The sequence below is a fragment of the Tupaia chinensis genome, unplaced genomic scaffold, assembly GCF_000334495.1.
Source record: "Tupaia chinensis unplaced genomic scaffold, TupChi_1.0 Scaffold143732_1, whole genome shotgun sequence".
In the NCBI taxonomy this organism is placed as follows: Eukaryota; Metazoa; Chordata; class Mammalia; order Scandentia; family Tupaiidae; genus Tupaia; species Tupaia belangeri.
In genome coordinates, this window is record NW_006203581.1 from 11,071 (window position 1) to 17,856 (window position 6,786).

The 6,786-nt window shown below is 42.5% G+C and overlaps 1 long non-coding RNA gene across 1 annotated transcript in view; it reads right to left on the reverse strand.

Moving 5' to 3' along the window:
* Positions 1-731, reverse strand: part of LOC114005392 (uncharacterized) — a 9,052-nt gene extending 8,321 nt beyond the window's left edge. Inside the window, exon 1 of the long non-coding RNA XR_003547252.1 lies at positions 498-731. This is a non-coding gene — a long non-coding RNA (uncharacterized LOC114005392). The remainder of the gene's footprint in view (positions 1-497) is intronic.
* Between the last annotated feature and the right edge of the window lie 6,055 nt (positions 732-6,786).

Consider the following 6,786-nt stretch of genomic DNA (forward strand, 5'->3'; position numbering starts at 1 on the left):
CCGAGTTGTAAGAGGGCGGTCGTTTTTGGAAAGGTGGCCATTTTGAATTATTGTACTTGGCTGCCTTTGTTAATAAAATTTCTTCTTCGGGCGGCCATTTTGGGTTATTATATTTGGCTGCCTTTGTTTCTAAGATTTCCTCCTCTGAACTAGTTGATGACTCATTTTTCTTTGGCTCTTGTAGAGCCTTAAGATTGTTTTTATTTTTTAGTGTTTTGGATTGTTTGGGTTTTGTCTTGCCTTTGGGGCTTTTAACTTCTTCATCACTATCTAGGGAAATAAGTTCTTCTCCCTGTTCTTTTTCAATTTTATAATCCTTGGTTAGATCTGAGGTGGCTATAGCCTCCTCCTGGGGTTGATCATTTTGCATGATCTGCTCTCCCTTAGCGACCATAACGGCAAGGGCTTCTTTTAAGTACTGAACAGATAGTTTGCGCTGACTAAGCTCTTGTCCCATTATTACCTGTACTTAAAATAAAACGTAAGTAACTACTTACCAGAACATCTTCTCTTCCTCCTTCTATGTTTTTCGCTGGCCTTTCTCAGGACAATTCTCTGCTGTCCCCTTCTGGACGAGTCTCTGCCGTCCTCTTCTGCTTTCCACCGTGGCCTTTCTCTTTATTTCGGTGCTCTACACTGGATCCCTCATACCCAGGTCCCTGTTCAGGCACCACGTGTCCTGACCAGCAGGACAGTCGAACAGGTTTCCTGGGGGAGGGAGTGAGAGAAGGGACAAACACACGTGCACACACAGAGTGGAGACAATACGAGGTGCTGATTAAGTCTTCCATTTATTGAGGAAGAATTACAAGCTTATATACAGGCTGGTGGGCACTGATTGGTTGCCCAAAATGCAAATGAGATAGAACAGTATGAGCCAATCATTGACATGGGTGGATCTCTCCCATTGCCTAGAAACCCAACGGCCCCCAGGAAGAATGGTTGGTCACATGATTTCTGATAAACAGTTTGCTCAGTGAGGAAGTGAAACCTAATGGTTTCCAAGATGGTGGATAGCTCTCAAGATGGCGGACAGCTCAAGATGGCTTCCGTATGCAATGCCCTCCACAGACCCACATCACAACTCATTGTGACCAGAGCACAAAACTCTGTAACCCAGAGCACCAAACTGTGACCCTCATCATACCTCACTGAGATGCAAATCTAACTGACATGGAGAGGAAAATTAATTGATACCCACAATTGGATGTACTGATACAGAGAGCACACCCCACTTTAAGCCAGAAAATGAACTATTTGATCCAGAGCACACCTACATGTGACCACAGCACACAACACTGTAATCCTTGGCACAAAACAGTGACACTCAGCACACCACAACTAAAAGGACCTTAGAAAAAATTCATTGGGTCCCACCATTGTATGTACAGATACCTAGTGCACATCACACTTTAAGCCAGAAAACAGCCTCTATGATCCACAGCACACCTACCTGTGACCACAGCACACAACACTGTAACCTTCAGCACAAAACTGTGAAACTCCGCACACCCCACTTACACTCACAACTTAAAGGGCTCTTGAGAAAAATGCATTGAAACTCACCATGCAAAGTAATGCTGCCTAGTGCACATCCCACTGTAAGCCAGAAAAAAGCTTCAAGGACCCACATCACAACTCATTGTTACCAGAGCACAAAACTCTGTAACCCAGAGCAGCAGTTCTTGAGCTGCAGGGATAAGCTCACCCTGATGGCCCACGGGGCTCAGGTCTCATTGGTGAGATATCTCGGGCATGCAACAGGAAGAGAGGCAGACATTGCTGAGATACTGGCATTTCACCTTGCCTGTTTTCCGTGCAGTTTTTGATGTGGGATTTGTGCACTAAACAGGCACAGAGGTAGGGAGGGGTGGGACAAAAAATGATCCCCTTACCCTGGGAGAAATGGCTTTGTTGTGAATTCTCCTCCTCCTCCTCCTTCGTTCCACTTTCAGGATGTCCAGCGCGTGATCTCCAAGCTGGAGGTCTGTGATTCAAACCGTGCATTTGGCCACCAATGATGCAGAGCCTGAACCTCTGCGTGACCCACTGGCCCAGGGCTGTGAATTCTCAAAAAGACAGCCAAGGCCTTTATGCCTCTTCCCCCGACAAGGGACAAAAGCTCATGGCTCAGAAGAGGGATGACAGGGGCCAGCAGGTGGTGAGCGTAGTGGTTAAAGGCACCTGACTCCCTCATGAGAGAACACTGCCCAGGTCTTGGACCTAGCAGCTTGCTTTTTCGTTTTCTCACTCTCACTCTCTTGCTCTGTCCCTCTCTGGTTGAACTGAAAGAAATCGATTAAGTAAGACATAAATCATTCTGAAAAACAACCGACCAACAAAACTAGTGAGAGGAGAGGAAAGAGGAACTCCAGGTCCCCAGGTACCATGGGCACTCCTCATGCACTTTAGTAGGGAATGCCAAGGCCTCAGGGAATGATGTGTTCTGGCTCCACAGCCAGAAGTCTTCTTCCCGGGGGATTGTGGGTATTGTAGTCCAATGTACTGTGGGAAGTCTTGCTCCCACAGGCCTGTGGGTGAAGTAGTAGGATGCCGTGACCAGAAGTCCTTCCCGCCCCCACTGAGATCTATGGGTAATGTAGTCTGAAGCTATGACTAGAAGTCCCTCACTGGCCCCCTAATCTGGAACGCATTCCATCCAGAGGACTGGGGGAAATGTAGTCCGGCACTATAGGCATAACTCTAAGGGAGAAGGAGGGAAGCCAGCTCTGGGATCCCATCTTGTACTGGGACACTAGGACCCAAGAACTGCCATATTCCAGAGGACCCAGGGGAGGGGGATGTAGTCCCACACTCCACCCGGGAGTCTACCTCCCTCCCAGTGGCCACTGAGAGATGAAGTCTGGCAGGAGGCCCAGAGGCCTTCCTCCCAGAAGCCTTTGGGATGGTTGTTTTCCTGCCATGCCCTGAACCCTGCTGGCCTCGTGAAGACCTCTGGGAACTCTGGACCGGTGCCACGCCCCCAGGGTGGACATCTAGAGGACCCCACGCCTGCTGGTCATCCATCACTGCACACGCATGTCTTTCCCTCTGAAGCTGCTGGGAGGTGCGATTCTTTTTTTTTTTTTTTTGTGAGGTTTTCACTATAGGGCACGTGAGCTTGCCAGACAGACAGAGAGAGACATAGAGACAGAAAGTGAGAAATCACCACCCAGGGGGGATGGTCCCAGCCACAATCCCTTCTCCTCCATTCTCCTCTCAGGATCTTGGGCACACACGCACACGTGCCCGGTGTGAGTTTTAAGCCACCGGGTCCAGAACATAAACCATGTGGGAGTCCAGCGACATAGCCATTACGCTAACTGCTGGTTCCCTGGGAGGTGCAATTCTTGAGCTTCAGGGACAGGCTTCCCCTGATGGCACAATGTGACCTGAAAGTCCCCACAGGAGGGGTTTGCAGCACGGCCTGGGTCTTGTTGGTGAGACATCTCAGGCAGGCAATGGGAAGAGAGACGGACGTCCCTACAATACTGTCACCATGCCAAAAACCATTGACAGCGATGCCCTCACCACCCGTGGCTAATAAATATACTGGCTTCTCCTATCACATCCCAGATGATCCGTACACACGGAAACCTCATGATCGAATTGGGTGCCCATGGCGCCTCTGGTCAGTATGTCTTGGAGTCTCTAAGTGGGCTCTCCTTGCCCTGCTTTTGTAAACACAACAGCATCCTATGGATCTGTAGAGCTTTTTTTCCACTTTTGCCATAGGTGGCAACAGAGAGGCGGAAATGCTGAGAAAGCCCTTCAATCAGAGGGAAAAGCGCTGCATCACCAACGCTGCTCCTGCATCCCCCTCTGGATGGAAAATCTCATTTTGTATGCTGTAATGATGTACAGTGAATGAATGCAAATAAATAAATTGAAATAAAAATTGGAAATAATTGCAAACGTTGAAAAAATTGCACAAATAAAATTAGCACAGGAAAGAAAAAATACTAAAACTGTTACCAAAATTTAAAGAAAAAACTGTGTATTTGATGACCACAGTAAGCTATATAGCCCCAGTTAGGTACTATTTTATAGTATGTTCATTCTACTCACTGAGGTTTATGACTAAAGTCAGACATGGGTTCTTCTGTATGTATGTATCAGCTGTGCTTGCTATTGCAAATATTTAGACAAACTAAGTTCATCAGAAAATCAATTAAATGGGGAGGGGGAAGGCATAGAAAGCAATCATGGATACCAGAGACAATGGGAGGAGGGTGGGACATGGCAGAGGGTTAAGGATTGGGAATCAAGGATGGCAAAAAAAAAAAGCAAAATGTACAAGACATAAGAAATGGAAAATTGTTTGTTGATAACATATATGTTGATGTACTTGATTGAGCCAACAGACAGTGTATTTTGGATGGAAAATTCATTTTGTATACTGTAATGATGTATAGCATATTAATATTTTAAAAAGAAAAATTAATTAATAAAAAATAATGAGAAAAAAACAGAAATAAAAACAAAACAAAATAAAAAGACTATTCAGAATTGTGCTGCATTGTTTGACAATTCCCTGGAGTTCTTTTTTTCTTTTGCCTAAATCATGGACTTAGGATGATAATTGTGGAGTTTCTGTGATCATTTCACGATATTACATTGGTTTCAGAACAGCCAACATTTTTTTAGAGAGATTTTTGCTACAGGGTGCGTGCACTCACCAAAGAGACAGAGAGACAGAAAGCATGAAATTACCCCCCGGGGGGGTGGCCATGCCACAATCCCTTGTCCTCCCGTCTGCTCTTGGGATTTGGGGCATGCATGCACATGCACCTGGCATGAGTTTTAAGCTGCCAGGTCTGGGACTTGAACTGCGGTTGACCATGTTGGAGTCCAGTGACATAACTATTGCTACATCAGCTGGTTCAGCCAAGATATTTTTAAAGTTCAAATGTCTCTCTTGGTTTTGGAACATATGCTCAACACTTGATGTTATGCTCCAGATCCTTCCTGAAAGGCTCCAGGTCACATTTAATATATTTTTAGCATACGTAAAATACTTTTGTCCCATACTCTGTGGCAAAATGACATAAAAAGAAATTAGATTCTAGCAAGAACTTCTAAAACAAACACCTTATTGTATTACTCTTAAATTTTATTAATGTCTTTAGTTTGTGCATCATTTAAAATGAGACATGTGCTTTAGAAGCATCCAGATACATAAATAGACCAAGGAACAAGTTAAGTAATTGATTATAAAGCATGCATGTCAATTTTGTTCAGGTGTGTATAAGAAAGGGAAATAAGCTCTTAGCCGTTTTCTTTGGATTAAAAACATTTGGAAATTATTATTCAGGAATGTCAAGTGTTTTTCTGAAACAAACATGTTTACAAATTACTGATGCAATTACAAGATATTAGTGTTGAGAAAAGACTGGAAAAATGTTTGTGCTATATATAATTAATAAGGAAACAATTCCAGTGGGCATAAAACATGTATCAGATAAATAAATCAGGTAGCATGAATTGGAAGACTTAAATGAATGAATAGGTACCATGAGCCAGATTATGGGACACATATATATTCAAGGCACATGACTAGGCTAAACAGGTTGCTAGGTTCTATAGACTAATTGGTTCTTTCATTGAGGAAAAAAATATAATATAATTTCCACTTAATGGCACTTATTGATAAATAAATGCAATTAGATGTAGGGCAGCAAATGTCTTCCCTTCAGATACACACCAGAAGCACATAGTAGGTAAGAGATGCCAGAGTAGCTGAAGCAGCAGGATTGCAGTTTAATTTTCTTATATTACAATTAAATGGATGCTAAACTGTTCTGTATTGTTTCTATAAGTCATACTGTCTATTCTCTTTCAAGTTTCACAAAAGAATTCTTCAAAACTAGGTATATTAAAGAATTTATTAAACCACAAAGAATGGTCAAACTATTATTCAATAGGAGTTAACCCTAAAGTTGACTGCTGATTGCATTTAGTTTGGGCTTTTCTCAAAATGTAAATATTTCCCCATAATACATTCCTTTGTACAGCAAAAATATGAGCACATCCACTGTGGCTCCCTGATTTTTCTTTGGTGAATTAGAATAATTCCGTCTCCCCACCCCCTCCAATACCTACTTTATTCACAATACAATTGCCCTAAATATCCACAGAAGAAAAAGGAATATATAAAAAACTATAACTTCCAATAATACTTAAGTCATCATCTTCTCAAATAAACTACAATGGGAAAACAGAGGATACTGAGCCATTCACTGTATTTTGAATGATCAGCACACTGAACTTGATTCCCAAGAATGGATACCAAGAGAACAAGGGTACAAGGGTAATTCTGTGCTTCTAATAGGGTAGCAAAATGTTGCCCCATCTGATTGAAATAAAAATGTTTAATACTTTACCTGTCTGGTATCCTAGAAACAAGCAGCACCAACAATTCAATTATAATTCCCCAAATAACAACTATTCTCCATTTATATTGTTTTAAAGCACCTAAAACTCTCCAATAACAAGACATTAAGATGAGATGTTAGTAATACTCTCTGCCTCTTGAATACTTTTGTGTGCACATCCTTCACAGTTTTAGTAGACAACTCAGACTGGTAGTTTCCACCTCAGTGATAGCTTTGTATAATTAAAAACAAAAATGTTTCTCTAAGCAGATGATGCTAGTTAACAAACCAAATAAACATTAAAAGCCTTTTAGGGCTACTGCTACAGTGAATAGTTGAATCCAAAGTTCAATAGAAAAAATTGATTGATAGGACAAAGAAATCTGTAGGCACAGAACAAGATTAAAACAGA